This window comes from Schistocerca nitens, chromosome 4 (genome assembly GCF_023898315.1).
Source record: "Schistocerca nitens isolate TAMUIC-IGC-003100 chromosome 4, iqSchNite1.1, whole genome shotgun sequence".
Taxonomy (NCBI): domain Eukaryota; kingdom Metazoa; phylum Arthropoda; class Insecta; order Orthoptera; family Acrididae; genus Schistocerca; species Schistocerca nitens.
Genome location: NC_064617.1, coordinates 862,502,821 through 862,527,581, shown reverse-complemented (window position 1 = coordinate 862,527,581; position 24,761 = coordinate 862,502,821).

The following is a 24,761-nucleotide window of genomic DNA, read 5'->3' as shown; positions in this document are numbered from 1 at the left end:
CTGCTCATTGCCTTATATTAGTTGTAATTTATGGTGCTTGCTTTGCCTTTTGTATTTTTTGTCATTGCTGTTTGTGTTAATTGTTCTGTGCTGCTGCATTGCCTCGTCCCTTAGTTTAGCATCTGAGCTCAATAGATTTAAGTTAGCTTAAGAGGGGGTAGCCTATAAGACAATGAGTTGCAATGAATTTGAAGAAATGCACTGAGAGGCTATACGAGAAAAGTACAGAAAGCAGGTATAGATAGGACTTTTGGAAATAATGAAGAACGAAGGGAGATCTCCGAGAAGTAAAGAAAGTTTTGTTTGCAAAATACTGCAGTAAAACAAACCCTGTCCTTTCCTTGTGTTATCCCACTATGTGTTTGTGTACCCTTGTGTATTTATGTTCTTCCTGTCTTTGTGTAGTTTCATAGAATTTTTTCTTCTTCTAATACTAAGCTAAATTCACTATGATGAGGAATACTGTTATCCTCAAATATAATTGGCATTAATAATATGTTATTTACCTTGTAAATATGCTTTAGACATTATTTATTCTGTTTTGTTTTAATGCTCATATGTGAAGGTGATGTTTCAAAAGTTATTCTGATCTTTATGTATGAACTTATGTCATAATTCCTGTAACACTGATGTATAGGTATATTTTATTCTTTTGTAAAGCCTTTATTACTACAAATGTTATCTGTATTGCTATGTTTTTAATGATGTTTTCTGTATCTTTGTAATTGTATTCTCATGTTATAAAATTGTAATTGACACCAGTTCATCATATTATTAACTTGTAAGTTACATTTCACTGCACACATTTCTGTTGGTCGTAGTATATGGACAATATGTGAGAAGTAGGGACTGTTAGTGTTTGCACGTGTGTTAATAATTCAGCAAGGGACTGGATAACAGCATTGCTGGTTCTAAGGACAATTCCAAAAAACTTTGTGAGTGCACAAGTGGTGGTTATGGACTTGCTATATTATCTACAAGACTCTTCAATGGTGATTGTGCACCTGCGCAGTCACAACAGATGGCTGCTGGCCATCTCTACCAGGACTACAGTGGGTCTGCATCTTTGATGGCCCACCAATTTCTACAAGTACTGCAGTGGGTCTGCACCTTTGGTGGCCCACCAGTACCGTAATCTCTGCCAGGACTACAGTGGGTCTGCTCTGTGATGACCTAACTACCAATATTCTTCAAAACGTCGACTGACTCTGCTGTGGGTTTACTCTGTTGTGGCCCATTACCTGTCTGCATGTCGAGTCAGCACTGTATTTCCGTTGGAAGGACAACACTACTCCTTCAAGACTGCATGGAAATCCACTACGTCTGTGTTCATTGTCTTTTACTGCTCAGACTTTGAGAAAAACACGGCAATTTTAGTGTGATCAACGATCAGGACTGTCTTTATGGACTGCGAGAAAATTTTAGCTTTTGACCAACATTGTATCAATAAGTGTGTGCATTTGATTTCTTTGTTATTGTAATTGTGAAAAAAATTTTAACAAATATGTATTGGCCAGTGCCCAAAAAAATTTGTAAAATTTTTTGTGGGTAGCATGGGGGCTATGTAAGTAAGCTGTTTAGGTTTTTTTATTGGTAACGTCACCTCTGTATGAAAATCACTGGCTGTGCTGTGTGCAGTCTGTGGCTGCTTTGCATTGTTGTAATACTCGCCATTGTAGTGTTAGGCAGCTGGCTGTGAACAGCGTGTAGCGTTGCACAGCTGGAGGTGAGCCGCCAGCAGTGGTGGATGTGGGGAGAGAGATGGCGGAGTTTTGTAATTTGTCATGAACTGCTATATATATTATGACTATTAAGGTAAATACATTGTTTGTTCTCTATTAATATCTTTCATTTGCTAACTATCCCTATCAGTAGTTAGTGCTTTCCGTAGTTTGAATCTTTTATTTAGCTGGCAGTAGTGGCGCTCGCTGTATTGCAGTAGTTCGAGTAATGAAGATTTTTGTGAGGTAAGTGATTTGTGAAACGTATAGGTTAATATTAGACAGGGCCATTCTTTTGTAGGGAATTTTGAAAGTCAGATTGCGTTGCGCTAAAAATATTGTGTGTCAGTTTAAGCACAGTCATTTATAATTGTTCAAAGGGGAAGTTTCACATGGTCTTCATTTAGCTGCAGTTGTTCCTTCCTGTTTCAACTTCACAATGACGTCATCAACAGTCGACTTAGTCCGCTTTAGAGGGGTTGCAGTGTCGGTGGTGGATCTGTTACTCAGATGACACCCAATGACTAGTCCAGGTTCGAGGTCACTGAGCTCTCCTGTCCGACCAAGTCTGCCATTACTGCACCTTCACTGACAACACAGCACCTCCCATCTTCTTTTAAAGCGGAGGGTCCGTCCCTTGTGACATCTAGTGGTCAATTACACATTACATACAGGAATCCCTATACTTTTGATCGGATAATGTACAGTCGTCCATTCTGATACTGATAACCTTCTCGAACAAGGGTTGTCCAGGAAGTAAGTTCCGATCGGTCACTAAATGGAAACCACAGTGAAAATCAGAAACATTTTATTTGCAAGAGTTAGCTACACTTTCCAGATACTTCTCTACGTAGTCGCCACTCCGACTTACACATTTGTCGAAGCGTTATATCAAATTTCCAACACCATCGTCATAGAAGGCAGCCGCCTGTGCTTTACGGTAATTCTCTACGCTGGTCTATAGCGCGTAGCCTGCGCCCAAGTGTTGTCTTCGTATAGAGTGTTTCATGTGAACAGAGATGATACTCAGGACGAGCCATTTAGGGCTGTGTTGTGGGTAATCGAACACGCTGCAGGAACGACTTCACTGCCCTGCAGAGTGCGGCTGAGAATTGCCATGAAGAAGGAAGCGCGTGGCAGTTGTGTTAGGTGGGCTGCATTCATTAAGGCGAAGCCTCTCAGCGGGTCCTCCTACTTGGCGGGAGACATGGTTGCTCTAGGCACCTTTACTCGCTCACAGTGCGCTCACAACTGAAAAGAACGTCTGGATGCGATCGACGGTCATACTAGAGACACTACCCAACACATCTGTGCAAAGCTTTATCAGGTTTCCACTGTGGTGGCCATTTCGTGACCGATCAGATCTTACTTTCTGGACAACCCTCGTATATGTAGTAGATCGTCTGAATACTTTCTCAATAATAATAATACGCAGTAACAGTTATTGAACTGTATTAAATAAAATCGTCATAACTTCAGAACGGTTTGCATTAGACGTTCAAACTGCACGGTTGGCTGTGGGGCATGATGGAAATTAGGTGATTTGGTTTGGCTACAAAGCCCACTTTAATGTGGACGTATTCGTCAATAAGCAAAACTGGCGCACTTGGAGGACTGAGAATCCACATTTTGCGAACTAGAAGTCTCTCCACCCTCAAGGGGTGATTGTGTGGTGTGCAATGTCCAGTCACGGTATGATCGGTGCGATATTCCTTGATGGCACGGTGATTACCGAATGGTACGTGAAGGTTTTGGAAGATGATTTCATCCCCTTTATCCAAAGTGACCCTGATTTCGAAAAGGTACGGTCATGCAAAATGGAGCTCGACCCCATCGAAGCAGGAGAATGTTTGATGTCCTGAACGAGCAGTTTGGAGACCGCATTTTGGATTTGGAGTTCCCAGAGGCCACTGACATGGGCCTCGATTGGCCGCCATATTCTCCGGATCTGAACACATGCGACTCCTTTTTGTGGAACTATATTAAAGACAGGGTGTACAGCAATAACCTCAAACCAATTGTTGAGCTGAAAACAAGCCATTCAGGAGATCGATAGCATCGATGTTCCGACACTTCAGCGGCTCATGCAGAATTTCAGTGTTCGTTTGCGCCACATCATCGCCAATGATTGCAGGCATATCGAACATGTCATAACTTAAACCCGAATATCTGTAGTGACGTTTACATGCCGAATAAATTGTGTCTATGCCGTAGTTTGTAACTTATTTTTGTAACTTATTTACATTTTTTTTTTAATACGCTTCAATAATTGTCACCCGGCATGTGTAGGGATAGCTTGTGATCTGATCAGTGGGCCGCACGTGATTCCAAGCAGACTGACAGGACGGATCTGCCTCATTTTCCTCAGAGATATTCTTCTTACATTAACCCGCCAGGGTAACCGAGAGCGCTAATGCGCTGCTTCCTGGACTCAGGTAGGCGCGCCGGCCCTGGATCGAATCCGCCCAGCGGATTAACGACGAGGGCCGGTGTGCTGGCCAGCCTGCATGTTGTTTTTTCGCGGTTTTCCACATCCTGCTAGGTGAATACCGGGCTGGTCCCCACGTTAAGCCTCAGTTACACGAGTTGCAGACATTCGAAACACGTCCGCACTATTTCACGATTTACACTAGATGCAGACAGCTGGGGTACACTGATTCCATCCCTAAGAGTACAGGGTGGCGGCAGGAAGGGCATCTGGCCACCCCTAAAACTACCTTGCCAGATCCGTTGTAACCACGCCGACCCTGCGATCGCTGCGGGACAATGGCATAAGCGAAAGAAGAAGAAGAAGAATATTCTTCTTACATTATTGCACTGTGTACCAGTACTGGTTCGTCAGATAAAGTGCCTGCAAATTGACACAGCTCTGGCTCACTTAGATGGAACTGTACAGTGCCACCCTGGTCGCATGTACCGTGAGGAGAACGTCTTCCGTGGTCCACTCTGTCATCAGGTTTTACAGTTCTTCACTATTTTCTGTAGGGTAAAATGAAGGTTACGGCGTATGTTACTCCTTTAGCATCAGAGGATAACCTTATAGTGCGATTCCAAGTCCTGACTGAAATACTGAACGCAAAACTGCACTTATTTATTCATTTGCATCAGTGTCTACACCGTCGATGTACACTCTGCAGTCAAAATACTGAACTCATTTTGTAATGTACTGTACGAGGTGACGCTCTTGCTTCCCTTTTTTGCTTAACTAAGTTTGGTACACCCACCCATTACCGTATCCGAAACGTTGTTTGACTCTGACCGAAGACCGAAAGACCTACTTCGAAAGACTACAGCTGGAGTAAACGATATTTTCCTGCGAGAACATACGATGAAAAATCATTTCCTTCTGATATGCGAGGCATGTGGGACAGGTGAAATATCCTCCAGACTTTTAGAATAAAGAAATAGTTCCAGCTCTAAGGATTCCAAGTGCTGTCAGGTGAGGATGTTACCGCACCATCAGTTTAATACGTCCTCGTTGAGCGAAATGCTGTCTACGGCTTTTACGGAAAGCAGACTTCAGTATTAAGAGTCGAAAACATGAAATGGAAGTAAATGTTGATAACGGTGTGAGCCACGCTTATAGCATTTCCGCCACCTTGCCAAATCTGTACATTTACAAAGCAGTAAAGGGAACGAAGGAGACATTTGGAAATGGAATTAAAGTTCAGAGAGAAGAAACGAAAACTTTGAGCTTTACGGCTGACATTGTAATTCTGTCAGAGACGGTAGAAATAACGGGTACGCATTGCGTGAATGGGTCCACCAACGCACAGTGCTGCATATGTTATAAATACACTGATGGAGAAAAAGCCCAACAACAGAAAGGAGTTGTGCGACATACGAAAATTGGTGGGCGTGTTTCTACATATGAAAGATGATATCTATACAGATTTCACACCAGTCGTGTAAGAGTGGCTCCTGTAGCGTCACTATGATGATGGAGATCAGGTTTGCTTTAAATACAGGCTGCAACGTGCGGCGGGGCGGGTTATAACAGGCTGCTCGTTCGTCATACTGACCACTGCAAAAGTTCCACCTACCTCAGTACGGCGGCAGATCACCACAAGTCTTTTTATTTCCCTTAGCTCAAATGAAAAAACCTGCCATCAAGCCCACATGTAATTAATTAACAAAACTGCTGCCCTCAGTCCACAGTTCATGCAATCCAGATCACACGCAAAGCAGCCAGAATTTTACCTAAGTCCGTCCCACAATGATTACACGATCTTACAGTCAAAGTTCCACTACTAACAGTAAGTTTCACATTCGGCTCTTTTCTGTGGATTTCTTTAACAGAAACTGCTCGCTAAATATTCCATATATGAAAATAGATCATGCTATGCGGATTCTTACTCAGGCCAAAAGTTCACACACGATATAACTTTTCAATAAAACAATTCCAAAATTTCCAACTTTCAACAAACTGTTCGTAAATGCAACTGCTTTCATGGCAACACAATCTAGACGCGAGAAACCAATTACTTTTTCATTTTACACATAATGAAGACTGACACGTTCAACATGACATGCACATTCAATAGCTGACTAGCGACTCCCTCGATGCTGCTTCTATCACAGCATATCTATCTAGTAGTGCATAGAAACTGCTTGTTTCTGATTGGTTGATTCATTTGACTGGCCAATCAGAATCATTGTTTGAGATCATTCTTGCGCGAAAACTGGCCTGCGCCAATCACTATTCACAGATGCATTTACGTCATTCCAACATGCAAATACTAATATAAAATTTAATAGAACCAAACGAAAAGAAAATTAATCTTGGAATAAATTTAAGAAATGATTATATTTTAAACTGTTTTTCCGGCTGCCTCCTTACAAAAGCAAGTACACTTGGACATACGTCATCAGCAATGTGGGTACGAATATCTTTCCCACGCTATGATTACATAATGTATTATATAAAATTAATCTTGAAATTTAACGTATGTCCCACATACACGCACTCACTCACTCTCATTTATTCTCACAACGATATAAGACACAAATAATAATTTTATATTACGAAAATGAAAAAATAATTAAAGTTTTAATATGAAAATCTCAATTAATTAATTCTGCACACAGAGTTCTGGTTATGTTTTCAAAAGATACCAAAAGATAAACTATTATACAGGGTGGCGCACGAAATGTGTTACCATTTTCTTTTTGAATATAAACTTTATTGTCAATACAATCTGAAAGGAACATATACTACAATGAAGAGCCGTCCATGGGGATTCGTTCTAACTCAGCACATGCTCAATATCTCCACCATTTCGTTTCCTAACTTCCTTCAAACAAACACTGAAGTTAGTGATCACCCTACGGCACATGTCTTCCGTAATTTCACTGCAAGCTTGAAGAATAAGTCTTCAGAGCTCCATTAAATCACGTGGACGTTTCGGGAAAATTTTTTCCTTTAGGTACCCCCAAAGAAAAAAGTCACATGGATTGAGGTCTGGACTATTGGGGGGCCAATTTTGTCCGTCATTGAAGCGACCTGGAAACCTGAGTGAAATGATCCGCATGTCGAAATGCTCGTGTATAAACTCCAACACAGTGTTTGCAGTATGTGGCCTTGCTAAAACTGCGTGTTGAAGGGCAAGGCAGTAGTAAGAAGCTATGGAATGAAGCTATTGCGAAGCATGCTCAAATAACGCTCGCTGTTCAAAGTTTCTTCGAAGAAAAAGGGTCCAATAAGTCCGTGACTGGAAATTGCTGCCCACTCTGTAATCCTCGGAGCATAATGTTATCGTTCATGAAGCACTTGTGGGTTCTCAGTGGCCTAAAAGCGTACATTTTGTTTGTTAACCACACCGTCTAAATGAAAATGCGCCTCGTCTGAAAACCAAACGTTGTTGAGAGTTTCTTCCCTATCCTCCGCCCATTCAGCAAACAGTAGTCTCTGCTGCTTGTGTTCTTCAGTGAGCTTCTGTGCACAGTTCATCTTGTATGGGTACATATGGAGGTTACTTTTAAGAATGCGTTGAACGGAGCGTCTGGATATTCCCAGTTGCACTGCAGCCTTTCTACACGATTTCCCGGGACTTCTCTGTACAGCAACTCGTACCGTTCCAGTATTCTCCGGCGAACAAACAGGCTTATGCCGAGGTCGCTTCGCTTCCAATACTGTTGCTTCCTGTACAAATTTATCGTACAACCCATCGTGTGTTAAATTGTTGTCGAAAACGCCTCTGAGTCACAAGGCTTTTCGTTTCATGAAAAAGTAACACAATTGCCGATAGTTGCTATGTCGTCAGTCTTCCATTGTCAGCCATTGCTGCTTAGTAGTTTCCTAGAGGCAGTATCATGAATTACACGTCATTTCATAACTCATTTGTTTTTCCAAGCTCTGCTGGTACTGTTGTAGAGATCCCAGCGGGGTATCTAATGTGCGTCGTAAATTGTGAAAGAAACAATTGGTAACACATTTCGTGCGCCATCCTGTAGTTCCTAAATGAATTTAATTCCCTAAGTGTCGATTTTTGTCTTTTTAAGTAATTTTTTTCTATCTCCGAAACCATGATAGTTACAACGTTGAAATTTTTATACAATCTTCTCCTGAACAACAAAAGCTAGTGTACCGATTTTGAAAATAATTGAATGATATATAATATAGTTTATTTACATTCTTAGAGGTTTGAATATTCAGCCACTCGACGTGACACAGGTGCGAATGAGTCATTGCTAAGACACAACTGGCTCTCTCCTTCACAGCCAACGGCTCCACCGCTACAGGCTGTTCTGCAAAGTAGCTTACTACAAGAAAGTTATCGCGTATTGACTCGCGACGTTACAAACGGTCATGAGTGTTAGTTACCTATGAGCTTGGACGTGTTGAGTTGATGTTTGTCAAGAACGACTTTAAGCAGACAAAGACGCCATTATCAACACCTCACTGAGTTTGAAGAAGGTCGTGTAATAGGACTACGAGAAGCCGGATGTTCCTTTACGACACAGCAGAAAGACTTGGCAGAAATTTAGCCGCTGTATATGATTGCTGGTAGCGGTGATCGCTAAAATTTACAGTCACAAGAAGACTGGGCTGCAGAGGGCACTATCAAGAGGGAAGACATTGTTCCGTTGCGAGCCTCTGGCGCATCGTACTGCATCTGCAGCAGTAATATGAACAGCAGTTGGCACCACAGTGGCACAACGAACTGCTACAAATCGGTCACTTCAAGGACAGATCCAAGCTAGAAGCCCTGTAGTGTGCATTCCACCGACCCCAAACCAACGCCATTCGCAACTGCACTGGTGTCAAGTTAGAGCTCTTTGGAGGGCAGAGTGGAGGTCTGTTGTGTCTTCTGATGAAAGATGGCTCTACCTGGGTGCTATTGATGGCCGTCTGTTGGTTATAAGGAGACCAGCTGAGGACCTGCAACCAATACGTCTGCGTGCTGGGCACACTGGACCTACACCCAAGTGTGTCAACTATGTGGGAGGACTGGGGTTCGAACACCCGAACACGCTGCACTCACTAAATTTTTAGTTTGATAAAAACAAAATACAATAAATCTCACTTCCTTTATCTAAAAGTAATCAGCTATGAAAACACTAAGATGGAAGTTAAAATTTCTGACCTCTGAAACATGTCTGTTTCTTTCTGATGTCTTTGTGTAAAGGCAACCAAGCAACACACTCTCCCGTTTCTTGCCTTTCTGTGGCCAAGTCAACGGCCGACCCCAGAATAACAGTCGCACTATACTGTGAATGTAATCCCGTATTTTCGGGTATTGGAGGGCAGAGTGGAGGTCTGTTGTGTCTTCTGATGAAAGATGGCTCTACCTGGGTGCTATTGATGGCCGTCTGTTGGTTATAAGGAGACCAGCTGAGGACCTGCAACCAATACGTCTGCGTGCTGGGCACACTGGACCTACACCCAAGTGTGTCAACTATGTGGGAGGACTGGGGTTCGAACACCCGAACACGCTGCACTCACTAAATTTTTAGTTTGATAAAAACAAAATACAATAAATCTCACTTCCTTTATCTAAAAGTAATCAGCTATGAAAACACTAAGATGGAAGTTAAAATTTCTGACCTCTGAAACATGTCTGTTTCTTTCTGATGTCTTTGTGTAAAGGCAACCAAGCAACACACTCTCCCGTTTCTTGCCTTTCTGTGGCCAAGTCAACGGCCGACCCCAGAATAACAGTCGCACTATACTGTGAATGTAATCCCGTATTTTCGGGTATTGGAGGGCAGAGTGGAGGTCTGTTGTGTCTTCTGATGAAAGATGGCTCTACCTGGGTGCTATTGATGGCCGTCTGTTGGTTATAAGGAGACCAGCTGAGGACCTGCAACCAATACGTCTGCGTGCTGGGCACACTGGACCTACACCCAAGTGTGTCAACTATGTGGGAGGACTGGGGTTCGAACACCCGAACACGCTGCACTCACTAAATTTTTAGTTTGATAAAAACAAAATACAATAAATCTCACTTCCTTTATCTAAAAGTAATCAGCTATGAAAACACTAAGATGGAAGTTAAAATTTCTGACCTCTGAAACATATCTGTTTCTTTCTGATGTCTTTGTGTAAAGGCAACCAAGCAACACACTCTCCCGTTTCTTGCCTTTCTGTGGCCAAGTCAACGGCCGACCCCAGAATAACAGTCGCACTATACTGTGAATGTAATCCCGTATTTTCGGGTATTGGAGGGCAGAGTGGAGGTCTGTTGTGTCTTCTGATGAAAGATGGCTCTACCTGGGTGCTATTGATGGCCGTCTGTTGGTTATAAGGAGACCAGCTGAGGACCTGCAACCAATACGTCTGCGTGCTGGGCACACTGGACCTACACCCAAGTGTGTCAACTATGTGGGAGGACTGGGGTTCGAACACCCGAACACGCTGCACTCACTAAATTTTTAGTTTGATAAAAACAAAATACAATAAATCTCACTTCCTTTATCTAAAAGTAATCAGCTATGAAAACACTAAGATGGAAGTTAAAATTTCTGACCTCTGAAACATGTCTGTTTCTTTCTGATGTCTTTGTGTAAAGGCAACCAAGCAACACACTCTCCCGTTTCTTGCCTTTCTGTGGCCAAGTCAACGGCCGACCCCAGAATAACAGTCGCACTATACTGTGAATGTAATCCCGTATTTTCGGGTATTGGAGGGTAGAGTGGAGGTCTGTTGTGTCTTCTGATGAAAGATGGCTCTACCTGGGTGCTATTGATGGCCGTCTGTTGGTTATAAGGAGACCAGCTGAGGACCTGCAACCAATACGTCTGCGTGCTGGGCACACTGGACCTACACCCAAGTGTGTCAACTATGTGGGAGGACTGGGGTTCGAACACCCGAACACGCTGCACTCACTAAATTTTTAGTTTGATAAAAACAAAATACAATAAATCTCACTTCCTTTATCTAAAAGTAATCAGCTATGAAAACACTAAGATGGAAGTTAAAATTTCTGACCTCTGAAACATATCTGTTTCTTTCTGATGTCTTTGTGTAAAGGCAACCAAGCAACACACTCTCCCGTTTCTTGCCTTTCTGTGGCCAAGTCAACGGCCGACCCCAGAATAACAGTCGCACTATACTGTGAATGTAATCCCGTATTTTCGGGTATTGGAGGGCAGAGTGGAGGTCTGTTGTGTCTTCTGATGAAAGATGGCTCTACCTGGGTGCTATTGATGGCCGTCTGTTGGTTATAAGGAGACCAGCTGAGGACCTGCAACCAATACGTCTGCGTGCTGGGCACACTGGACCTACACCCAAGTGTGTCAACTATGTGGGAGGACTGGGGTTCGAACACCCGAACACGCTGCACTCACTAAATTTTTAGTTTGATAAAAACAAAATACAATAAATCTCACTTCCTTTATCTAAAAGTAATCAGCTATGAAAACACTAAGATGGAAGTTAAAATTTCTGACCTCTGAAACATATCTGTTTCTTTCTGATGTCTTTGTGTAAAGGCAACCAAGCAACACACTCTCCCGTTTCTTGCCTTTCTGTGGCCAAGTCAACGGCCGACCCCAGAATAACAGTCGCACTATACTGTGAATGTAATCCCGTATTTTCGGGTATTGGAGGGCAGAGTGGAGGTCTGTTGTGTCTTCTGATGAAAGATGGCTCTACCTGGGTGCTATTGATGGCCGTCTGTTGGTTATAAGGAGACCAGCTGAGGACCTGCAACCAATACGTCTGCGTGCTGGGCACACTGGACCTACACCCAAGTGTGTCAACTATGTGGGAGGACTGGGGTTCGAACACCCGAACACGCTGCACTCACTAAATTTTTAGTTTGATAAAAACAAAATACAATAAATCTCACTTCCTTTATCTAAAAGTAATCAGCTATGAAAACACTAAGATGGAAGTTAAAATTTCTGACCTCTGAAACATGTCTGTTTCTTTCTGATGTCTTTGTGTAAAGGCAACCAAGCAACACACTCTCCCGTTTCTTGCCTTTCTGTGGCCAAGTCAACGGCCGACCCCAGAATAACAGTCGCACTATACTGTGAATGTAATCCCGTATTTTCGGGTATTGGAGGGTAGAGTGGAGGTCTGTTGTGTCTTCTGATGAAAGATGGCTCTACCTGGGTGCTATTGATGGCCGTCTGTTGGTTATAAGGAGACCAGCTGAGGACCTGCAACCAATACGTCTGCGTGCTGGGCACACTGGACCTACACCCAAGTGTGTCAACTATGTGGGAGGACTGGGGTTCGAACACCCGAACACGCTGCACTCACTAAATTTTTAGTTTGATAAAAACAAAATACAATAAATCTCACTTCCTTTATCTAAAAGTAATCAGCTATGAAAACACTAAGATGGAAGTTAAAATTTCTGACCTCTGAAACATATCTGTTTCTTTCTGATGTCTTTGTGTAAAGGCAACCAAGCAACACACTCTCCCGTTTCTTGCCTTTCTGTGGCCAAGTCAACGGCCGACCCCAGAATAACAGTCGCACTATACTGTGAATGTAATCCCGTATTTTCGGGTATTGGAGGGCAGAGTGGAGGTCTGTTGTGTCTTCTGATGAAAGATGGCTCTACCTGGGTGCTATTGATGGCCGTCTGTTGGTTATAAGGAGACCAGCTGAGGACCTGCAACCAATACGTCTGCGTGCTGGGCACACTGGACCTACACCCAAGTGTGTCAACTATGTGGGAGGACTGGGGTTCGAACACCCGAACACGCTGCACTCACTAAATTTTTAGTTTGATAAAAACAAAATACAATAAATCTCACTTCCTTTATCTAAAAGTAATCAGCTATGAAAACACTAAGATGGAAGTTAAAATTTCTGACCTCTGAAACATATCTGTTTCTTTCTGATGTCTTTGTGTAAAGGCAACCAAGCAACACACTCTCCCGTTTCTTGCCTTTCTGTGGCCAAGTCAACGGCCGACCCCAGAATAACAGTCGCACTATACTGTGAATGTAATCCCGTATTTTCGGCTTGCCTTCATGTTTCCTTACAAGTGACACGCTACAATACTCGCAGTCCATTCGTCATAAATTGTTTTGAAATATCTGCTAACATGACGGTAGTGTTGTTTAGGCTTCCAGTGAAATTGTTTTCATGTAATCTGGATTGTTGTCGTTTTGTTCGTTGAAACATTTGATTTGAAGGACGCTGGAGCTTATATTGCAGACTGAAGGGGGGTGACACATTAATGGTTAGTACAAACGTCTACTAACAGGATGTGTGGAGCAAAAGCTCTTCACTGGCAAAAATTTTCGCAATTTTGAAACATTGCACAATTACTGGACGCGTGTAGAAAGCTGAAACACAATATTGGTTATTGGTTCTATACCTACTTTTGAATTCGAACACTTTCCTAATCGTTATGGATAAATTCGTCATACGTTTGTTGTCATCATCACAGGTGCGTATTACGATAAACCGACATTAGTGAAACGCATGTTCAGCCAAAAAATAAGGAACCTGAGAATGCGTGTTCTACCGGTTGCCGTAGTACATCAGTAAGAAGTGTAAAGAAACCGTCAGGCAGATCATACCATGAATCATGGAAAACACATTTCCCTAGATTTATTACAACAAAGAATTGGACAAAGTGTTCTGTAGTGTGTCTAAAAACGCTTTTGATCCCAGTATAGTGATTCCATCGGCAACTGCTACTTCTGCAGACAGAGATTCGTGTAATGCATTTGTTCTGAATGAATTTTCCCAGTGGCAAAACGCAACTGGACGTTTCAGAGTACATGAAAAATCTACACTTCGTCGCTCGTCCGCGACTACTCTGGAAACTACGAAACAAGGTACCAATGTGTCATCCCTTACCTCAACAAATAAATTAGAAGATTTGAAAAATGCATGCAAGGCCATTCTAAAGAACATAACGTCCCTCCAGTTTTTAAGTTAGCAAGGAATGGCAGTTCATAGTCACACCGACGAAGCATCAAATATTCATCAGTTGTTATTACTTAGAAAAGAAGGTCCTCTTGACTTGAAATACTGGCTGCATCGAACTTCATACAAGTGGATTTTTCACGATATATTGAGTGAAATTGACTCTTTATTGTCCAGTGACGTACAGCAAAACAGTGCGAAATCTATTAAGGAGGCATTATATTTTTCTTATTGTAGATGAGACTTCCGACACATTAGGGAAGGAACAACTATCCATATGTTTCAGATATGTCGATAAAAATCTTGAGGTTGAAGAAGTTTTTATGGGCTTCTGTGAAATATCTTCAATAATTTCTAGGGCATTAAAGTCTTCCAGGATGTCATAAAACGTTTATCCCTCAACATAAAATACTGTCGTGGTCAGTATTATGATGGCCCGAGTAATGTCAGTGGCCATTTAACAGGATTACAAAGTAGGATTACTGAATTGCAGCCGAGAGTTACATTTGTTCATTGTTTGGCGCATAATTTTAATTTGCTAGTACAAGATGCGGTGCAAGGTATTCGTCATGTGCGAGACTTTCTGATGGTTCTTCCAGAATTAATATCATTTATAAGACATTCACTAAAGAGGCTAGCGGTGTTTCAATGGCTACAAGAAGACAACGAACGTGATGATGTAAAAAGCGTTCACAGACTGACTTTGCGACCATTCTGTCCTACAAGGTGGTGTGTCACGATACAAATCACTAAAAACGTTTTACAGTAATTACGACGTTCTCTTGAAATTTTTAGATCTGCCAGAAGAAAAACGTGTAGTCGGTAGGAAGGCTAGTGGATATTTATCAAACCTGCGTCAATTCAGATTTTTGTATTTCCCTGGAAATGTTAATTTCAGTTTTCGGCAGGATTGTGCAATTCTTCTTTCCAGAAGAAATCACTGTCATACCGAGAAATCAATATATTTGTGGAAACTTTGTCTGCAAGTTTAGCTGCACAAAGGGATATATTTTTGAGTTGTGGAATGAAACCATCAGGAAAGCTGAGGAACTTAAAATTGATGAACCAGTTTTCCCTAGAAAAAGAAGATGCCAAAACGCTTAGGAAATGCACAGACAAATATTTTTTGAAATAATTGATGTGGCTGTGTGGATTCGCTAAATCGTAGATTTGATTCGAAGGTTCTGGAACTTATCTCCCAATTTGAAGCTTTTGCTGTCGGTCAAATTGGTGCTGATCCAATCCTGCAGTTCTGTGGGGCAGACTTTGAGCAAGACAAGCTAACATTGCATAGGGACATGTATCTAGATGTGTCCAGAACGAAGAAAGAGGAAGGGGCCAACTTATCAGACGTTACAAATGTTTTAAGTAGAGAAAACTGGTCCCACGCGTGAAATGGTCCCAGAATTTGTGAAGTTTGTTCGGATGATTTTAACTATACCTGTTTCTTCTTATACCTTTGAGCGGCCATTTTCAGCACTTAGACGATTAAAACATTTTACAGTCAACAATGGCAAAAAAAAAGATTGAATACATTGGCAACTTTGCATGTTCATAAGGAAATGACTAAAAATATTGATATTACCAAAATTGCAAACAAATTTATATGTGTAAATGACCTAAGAAGGAAAGGGTTTTATACTGGAAGTTAATGTGTTATGATTATTATTTGGTACGTCAAGTGAGTTAAAAAATGGCTCTGAGCACTATGGGACTTAACATCTGAGGTCATCAGTCCCCTAGAACTTAGAACTACTTAAACCTAACTAACCTAAGGACATCACACACAGCCATGCTCGAAGCAGGATTCGAACCTGCGACCGTAGCAGTCGCGCGGTTCCAGACTGAAGCGCCTAGAACAGCTCGGCCTCATAGGCCGGCTCAAGTGAGATATTTTGTAGTTCTGTTCACTAATAAATCTTTGCATAGTTATTTCTCCAATAAATTAAAACTATCTGATTTATGCAGTTTTTTTTAATTTTAATTTGTATGAATGTGTTATTTTATTTTAGTAACGTATTGATAACGTCGTTGCCTCTTACAATCACTGTGCATGTGAGTTGTTTAAAGTATACAGTACCTGATACAGATCTAACTGGCGTTTTGTTACTGAATTAAAAGTTGAAAAAAGACATTTTAATACAGGAAGAATCGATTAATGTTACGATTACATATTTTGAGAATATTCTTTACAGTAACTTATTCTTATAATCCAAACCCACTTACGGGCCAGAGCCTGTCACATAGGCCTTTATGTGGGTGGAAACGTTGTCAGTGATTCGCTTAGTGCCCATTGTTGCTCCGGTACTCACTTCAGACTGAGTAAACATCGGAAACGTATGGTCTATGCATGTGTGCAGGAGTGTAAAGTTAGGACCTGCAATGCGGGTCGACCTAGTACTTTAGCGGACCGCAGCAAGTTCAAATGGTTCAAATGGCTCTAAGCACTATGGAACTTAACATCTGAGGCCATCAGTCCCCTAGACTTAGAACTACTTAAACCTAACTAACCTAAGGACATCACACATATCCATGCCCGAGGCAGGATTCGAACCTGCGACCGTCGCAGCAGCGCGGTTCCGGACTGAAGCGCCTAGAACCGCTCAGCCACAACGACCAGCCCGCAGTAAGTAAAACATTATTGTTATTTTATTCAGAATTAAAATTAAAATATATACAAATGTAAACACATAAATATGTATACGATAAACAATGAAGTCAAATGCATAGATGTGGTCAGATCAACACGGTTTCGTAGAATCAGTCAACGCTAAATTGAGTTTAGTACAGAGTGCGTAAAACAAAACTTGTCCTTGACGTCTCTCGTACCACTTTCATTGTAGCATGTTCCTCCAACCTCACAAAAGTGCGGCGCAGATTAATTATTACAATGAGCATTTTTCTGAACATTTAACTTTTGTCTTATCTTCATTCGGCAACATTGTCAGTTATCAAATAGGAAGTAATAGTGTAATAACGGGCCGTCTACTCACTTTAGCACAACCGTTACACAAGTTTTCAGTGTCACAAGTGAGTGCTATTCTGAAGTGAAAAGTTATAACAGCAATTATCAAGGGGCGAAAAGGTAGATGGTAGCAAAATCGCCACAAATTTAATTAGGCCTGTTAATATCACATACTGTTCAAATGATCGAGCAGATTATCAGTTGGATGTAAATTAGAAAACTAAAAAGTTCTTTGTTTGACAAAATTCTTCAGCTTGGAGCGAAATGGTTCGAGTTGGAGGTGGTTAGCCAAAAGTATAGTGTGCCACGAAACTACGCGTTGTATTCAATTCCTGGTGTACGAAAAACACAGTTGACACCGGTATGTACTCGTAACTAAGGAAATGTGAGAACGTGTGAAAATAGGTGTTTGAGCTTATTGTGAACATGATGATAACACTGGAAACCAATAATATAGCTCTTCGGGGACATAGGAAAAAAACAGGAAAGTGAAAGAAAACAGGAAAGTCAAACAGTGGAAACATTTTAGCAACCATCATACTTCTAGCAAACTACAATCCGGTACTTCACGATCTCACAAATAAACCAAAACAGACCTGTACGCAAAAATACCTTAGCCCTTCAATTCAAAAGTCCTGTCCCATGCAGTTGAGAAAGAAATTACACTACTGGCCATTAAAATTGCTACACCAAGAAGAAATGCAGATGATAAACGGGTATTCATTGGACAAATATATTATACTAGAATTGACATGTAATTACATTTTGCCGGCCGCGGTGGTCTAGCGGTTCTAGGCGCTCAGTCCGGAGCCGCGCGACCGCTATGGTCGCAGGTTCGAATCCTGCCTCTGGCATGGATGTGTGTGATGTCCTTAGGTTAGTTAGGTATAAGTAGTTCTAAGTTCTAGAGGACTAATGACCACAGATGTTAAGTCCCATAGTGCTCAGAGCCACTTTTTAATTACATTTTCACGCAATTTGAAAGCATAGATCTGAGAAATCAGTACCCAGAACAAGCACCTCTGGCCGTAATAACGGCCTTGATACGCCTGGGCATTGAGTCAAACAGAGCTTGGATGGCGTGTACAGGTACAGCTGCCCATGCAACTTCAACACGATACCACAGTTCATCAAGAGAAGTGACTGGCGTATTGTGACGAGCCATTTGCTCGGCCACCATTGACCAGATATTTTCAGTTGCTGAGAGATCTGGAAAATGTGATGGCCAGGGCAGCAGTCGAAAATTTTCTGTATCCAGAAAGGCCCGTACAGGACCTGCAACACGCGGTTGTGCACATCCTGCTGATATGTAGGGTTTCGCAGGGATCGAATGAAGGGTAGAGCCGTGGGTCATAACACATCTGAAATGTAACGTCCACTGTTCAAAGTGGCGTCAATGCGAACAAGAGGTGACCGACACATGTAACCAATGGCACCCCATACCATCACGACGGGTAGTACGCCAGTATGGCGATGACGAATACACGCTTCCAATGTGCGTTCACCGCGATGTCGCCAAACACGGATGCGACCGTCATGATGTTGTAAACAGAACCTGGGTTCATCCGAAAAAATGACGTTTTGCCATTCGTGCACCCAGGTTCGTCGTTGAGTACACCATCGCAGGCGCCCCTGTCTGTGATGCAGCGTCAAGGGTAACCGAAGCCATGGTCTCCGAGCTGATAGTCCATGCTCTTACAAACGTCATCGAACTGTTCGTGCAGATGGTTGTTGTCTTGCAAACGTCCGCATCTGTTGACTCAGGGATCGAGACGTGGCTGCACGATCCGTTACAGCCATGTGGATAAGATGCCTGTCATCTCGACTGCTAGTGATACGAGGCTGTTGGGATCCAGCACGGCGTTCCGTATTACCCTCCTGAACCCACCGAACCATATTCTACTAACAGTCATTGGATCTCGACCAACGCGAGCAGCAATGTCGCGATACGATAAACCTCAATCGCGATAGGCTACAATCCGACCTTTATCAAAGTCAGAAACGTGATGGTACGCATTTCTCCTCCTTACACGAGGCATCACAACAACGTTTCACCAGGCAACGCCGGTCAACTGCTGTTTGTGTATGAGAAATCGGTTGGAAGCTTTCCTCATGTCAGCACGTTGTAGGTGTCGCCACCGGCGCCAACCTTGTGTGAATGCTCTGAAAAGCTAATCATTTGCATATCACAGCATCTTCTTCCTGTCGGTTAAATTTCGCGTCTGCAGCACGTCATCTTCGTGGTGTAGTAATTTTAATGGCCAGTAGTGTATTAATGACATTAACATTGCCTCATTATTTTTTATTATTACACGTGCAACATAGGACATTAAAAAAGGCGAGCAGTTAACTTTGATATCTAGATATGTTATAGTGGAAAGCCTCGTCACCTGAAGATAAACGAAAGATTTACGTTTTCGTGAAATAAAAGATCAAAGCGCATTAGGAACAGAAGAGCAAATACTAAGTGCAATAGATGAAAAGGGTCTTTTTAACTAAATGCTGTGGACAGTATTATGATGGCTGTGCCAATATGTCAAGCATACGCAAAGCTATCAAAATGATACAAAATTGTTGAGGCTTTCGTGGCCACTTGTTGACAAACTGCCTATTGGCTTCTGTCTCGGGTTCTTCGGCCGACGTTCATCTAATGATTTTTCTGACGTTTCGCCAGCACGAGTGGCTGGCATTGTCAAAGCTTCACCGGCAATGGAGGGTGAAGCTTTGACAATGCCAGCCACTCGTGCTGGCGAAACGTCAGAAAAATCATTAGATGAACGTCGGCCGAAGAACCCGATACAGAAGCCAATAGGCAGTTTGTTATCAAAATGATAATTCAACAAAGATAAAAGGCTGCAAAATATGTGCATTGTGCAGTGCACACATAAAAAATCTAACACTTAACGATCCTATATGTGAAATTAAGAAGTGTAGTCCTTTTACGACGCAGGAGAAACGTTGTATCATTTCGTCAGTCATAGAATTAAAAGACGGAAGCTTTTGGTGTCATCTTGTACCTTAATAAAGCTTGACCCATCACGTTGGTCTTCGAGATACCAGACTGTAAAAGCCCTTCGTTATGCTTATGTCTATTAGACTGCTTGTAGTTGTTGTGGTCTACAGTCCAGAGGCTGGTTTGATGCAGCTCTCCATGCTACTCTATCCCGTGCAGTTCTCTTCATTTCCGAGTAACTACCGCACCTACATCCTTCTGAATCTGCTTAGTGTATTCATGTCTTGGTCTCCCTCCACAATTTTTACCCTCCATACTTCCCTCCAATACTAAACTGGTGATTCCTTGATGCCTCAGAACGTGTCCTACCAACCGATCCCATCTTTTAGTCAGGTTGTCCCACAAAGTTCTGTTCTCCCCACAAACTCCTCTTCTCCCCTAATCTATTCAATACCTCCTCATTAGTTACGTGATGTACCCATCTAATCTTCATCATTCTTCTGTAGCAACAAATGTCGAAAGCTTCTATTCTCTTCCTGTCTAAACTATTTATCGTCCACGTTTTACTTCCATACATGGCTACACTCCACACGAATACTTTCAGAAAAGACTTCCGGACACTTAAATCTATACTCAGTGTTAACAAATTTCTCTTCTCCATAAACGCTTTCATTTCCATTGCCAGTCTACATTTTATATCCTCTCTACTTCGACCCTCTTCAGTTATTTTGCTCCCCAAATAGCAAAACTCATATACTACTTTAAGCGTCTCATTTCCTAATCTAATTCCCTCAGCATCGCCCGATTCAATTCGACTACATTCCATTATTCTTGTTTTGCTTTTGTTGATGTTCATCTTATATCCTCCGTTCAAGATACTGTCCATTCCGTTCAACTGCTCTTCCAACTCCTTTGCCGTCTCTGTCAGAATAACAATGTCATCGGCAAACCTCAAAGTTTATATTTCTTCTCAAAGGATTTTTATTCCTACCCCAAATTTTTGTTTTGTTTCTTTTACTGCTTGCTCAATATACAGATTGAATAACATCGGAGACAGGGTACAACCCTGTCTTACTCCCTTCTCAACCACTGCTTTGTAGTGTTTAATAAAAAAAGATAAATGTGAGAAGAGAGACCGTGAAAAAAGGGAAAGAAAGAAATGCAGATCGGACTTTGTATTACAGAAAAGTTTAATGATATTCTCTTAAAATTGAATCGAGCTTCACGCTGGGCGCCATTTTAATGATATTACTGGAATGAATGATTTGAAATTTCGTAGAAATAAAAAAAGGAAATAATAATTTTATTTCTTGCTTAAAAGTTAATTTGCCTTAGTGCGAACTTTGTCGTAGAACCACTCTCTTCATTACGTGTGGTAATAAAAAAACAAATTTTACTTTCTTAAGGATTACGTACATTTAAAGGAAATTATTACGTGCACTCATATTAATTGGATAGTACTATCTGGATAAGAACTGAGTCTCTTAAATCATTCGGCCTTGGCATACACTTTCCAGAATGCAGTGGGTTTTTCTTTTTGTGAAATATTTTTACTGACTTTTATCCCGGCACTAGCCATAGAACACAAGAATATTTTAATTAACAGAAAATGTCTTAATTATTGCCAAGCCGACATTTATCACTGATCAAACCTACTACATTACGCATGTGATTTATAGATGACGTGGGCATGCTCATTTACATAAATAATTCACACTTTTAATGAATACTAATATATTTAGCCCAAACAACAAGTCAACTCACATTAATTCGTACGCTTTGATTAAAGGCGGCAAAGTCCCGACAGATACAAAAGAAGTACATCTTAACTCTGCTGGATAACCACGATGCATACACAACCTTTAGTGCCCACAATGCGGGTTAATGAATCAGGCGCGTCTAATGGGCGCGAGCGTAGCTGCACATCGCGTCTGCTAGAGCGATCAAGGATTAACACTTCCTCACTTCTTCCTCACTTCAGCTGCTCTGTCCACAACTGACCCTTCCTCACTCTAGCGGCTCTGTCCACACAACGACCCTTCCACACACTAGCTGCTCTGTCCACAACTGACCCTTCCTCACTCTAGCGGCTCTGTCCACACTGACCCTTCCTCACTCTAGCGGCTCTGTCCACAACTGACCCTTCCTCACTCTAGCGGCTCTGTCCACACTACTATCTGCTCTGTCCATACAACGACAGAGAGTCTCCACATGCCAAAGATAAACAACGGCACGACTATTACGATTATTAACATTTCTTTGTAAATCGATTTCTAGCAAATATCGCTGATACCGCAAATACTGACACTTTTACATTCACATAATAAATATAGAAATTTCCTATCCTAATACAGAGAAATGTTACAAAAAAATATAAAAATAACAAACATATTTCATACCACATTCAGTAATATTAAGATATATATATATATATATATATATATATAACTTGCCCAGATCGGCGTATATGTTACAAATAAATTGTGAAAATGCCAGGGAACGTTACATTGCCCCCTGGCAGCATTTGGCAAAGAGGTTTTACACTTTGACACAATGGTGCCAGTAACGTTCTTTACACCTCTGTATGTTTTATGGAATGGCTCTTGTAATTAGCCCCAGGATTATATAAGTACATGGCTCCCCCATTTGGGCGTAGGCAATCAGGAAACCTGGGCAAAACTGTGCCGGAGCCCAGCCATCCCAGTTGGTTTATAGTCCATATTAACAGTTTTTCATTTGAAGTATTTTTGCAGTTTGTCACAAACGGGTTTACACAATTACACAATATCACTATTTTTCTTGTGATACACTACAAGGTCACTTGTCCTAGGATATATCAATTACGGACGTACATAGTACATGTTCAATGTTTATCAAAATGAAGTCATTAATATGTTATTCAGTTTATGTAAACATTTCAAAAGCCAATAATGTATTTGATGAGCGGTGGGGTGCGGCGCTCGGCGCGGCGCGCTGACTTCGTGTAGGTCACCGCCCCATCGTTGACAGCTACGGCGCGTACGGGCGTGGCTGTCTGGTCTGCTACGGGCTGCTGTGGCCGCTGCATAGCTGCTATAGCCGAACGCGTTGGATACCAGCTCGCCCGTGCGACGTCTTCTTGCGGTGCTCCAGGAAACATGCAACAAGTTCACAAACAGTATACTATCCGTATTTCCTGCTGTGGGAAAGAACGCATACAATTAGTGGTAGTTATTACTCAGTAGGCCTTCACTAGTCTGGTTCGCACAAGGTTTCATTGTCACAGTACACTTTTATGGGCACACAATATTTTCCACCGTCATGACTTGTCATTAGTCACACGCTCTTTCCTAGCGTCCCTTTACATACAAAAAGTTAAAATTTGACACTAGGTTTATCCACCGTCCGTTATCGGTTCACTGTTCGTGTTGTGCTAGTTCTTTATCAGTGACTGTCACTGTCTGTTTCTGCCGCACAATACTACACTTTTGTTAAAGTTTATTTATTTCTATTTACAATGTCCGCTGCTGAATTTGTTTGCAACAGCACATTCGTAACCTTTTACCAGAGTGTAAGATTTACGTACATACAATCAACGTCCTACGTAACCACAGTGAAGTCTCTGTAGGCGAAAATTTACTTGGACCGTATCTGGCTAGCTCTTTCTTATTGATTGAATCTGCACATGCTTCAATTGAAGCTTCTTTGTGAGTTTCTTTACGCTACATAAATTTACAACAAGGTTGCCTCCCGTGGTGCTCTCGGGTCACTACTGGGTGCATTATTTTGTGATAACACTAGTGAGATAATAAAGTTCTCAGGGCCTTATATTACTAATATTGTTCCGGGTTCAGATCTGTCAATCTGACAGCTACACATAGATACACATAATATAAAGGATTGTGCCAAGAAATATCTCAAATTAAACACAAATTAAAAGAGTACATAACACAAATATCCACACACATGAAAAAAGTCAATCATATTCTTATAACTATACACTCTTACACTAGTACACCTTATTAATGTTCATTGTTTACAAAGGAACGGTGTCCGCATAGGACTATTAGTCTTTTACTGTAGGAATGCTTTTACATCCTTACGCGGATACAGTCCCCGTACTCTCCCTGAGTGGGGATCTGCTAAGAGATAGCTACACTCATGTGGCACACTTACTACTCTAAAAGGTCCATTATACACCAATTGCCATTTGCTATTCTGTTTCAAAGATGCCGAGGACTTAGGATGATTGCGTAAGAGCACCAAGTCCCCAACATTAAATGTTTGGTTATTCGTTACATGTCGATTATATTTTTCCGTCCTTTTCTGGGCGCACCTGGTAAGGTTGCATCCCGCTTTTCTTATCTTCTCTTCCTTAGGCTCAGGAATGACTGCGACCTTAGGCAAGGGTGCCAGCCACTCGTTCAGTTTTCTTATTTCCTTAGCTACTATTTCCTTCTTGGACCAAGGAATGGAGTATGAGGCTCGACAGTAAGTTTTGTGAGGCTTTACCTCGATCTTGTATTGATATCCCTTAACAACTCCTGGTCGTTCAGAAAATACATCTGCATAATTAGATAATAACTGTACTATTTCCTTCTGTTGAATTGAATTTAAATTTTCGGACTGTGATACTTTGTTCACTAATATATCCATATTCGCCTTTGATTGATCACCTTGTACGTCAGGATAATAGAGATTCTGCCCTGGACAATAATTGTCTAATTGTAGTATCGATTGATTCCTACATTTTATATTTATGGCGTTACAATTAGGTACAGGTACCTCTTCAGATCTAAGCAT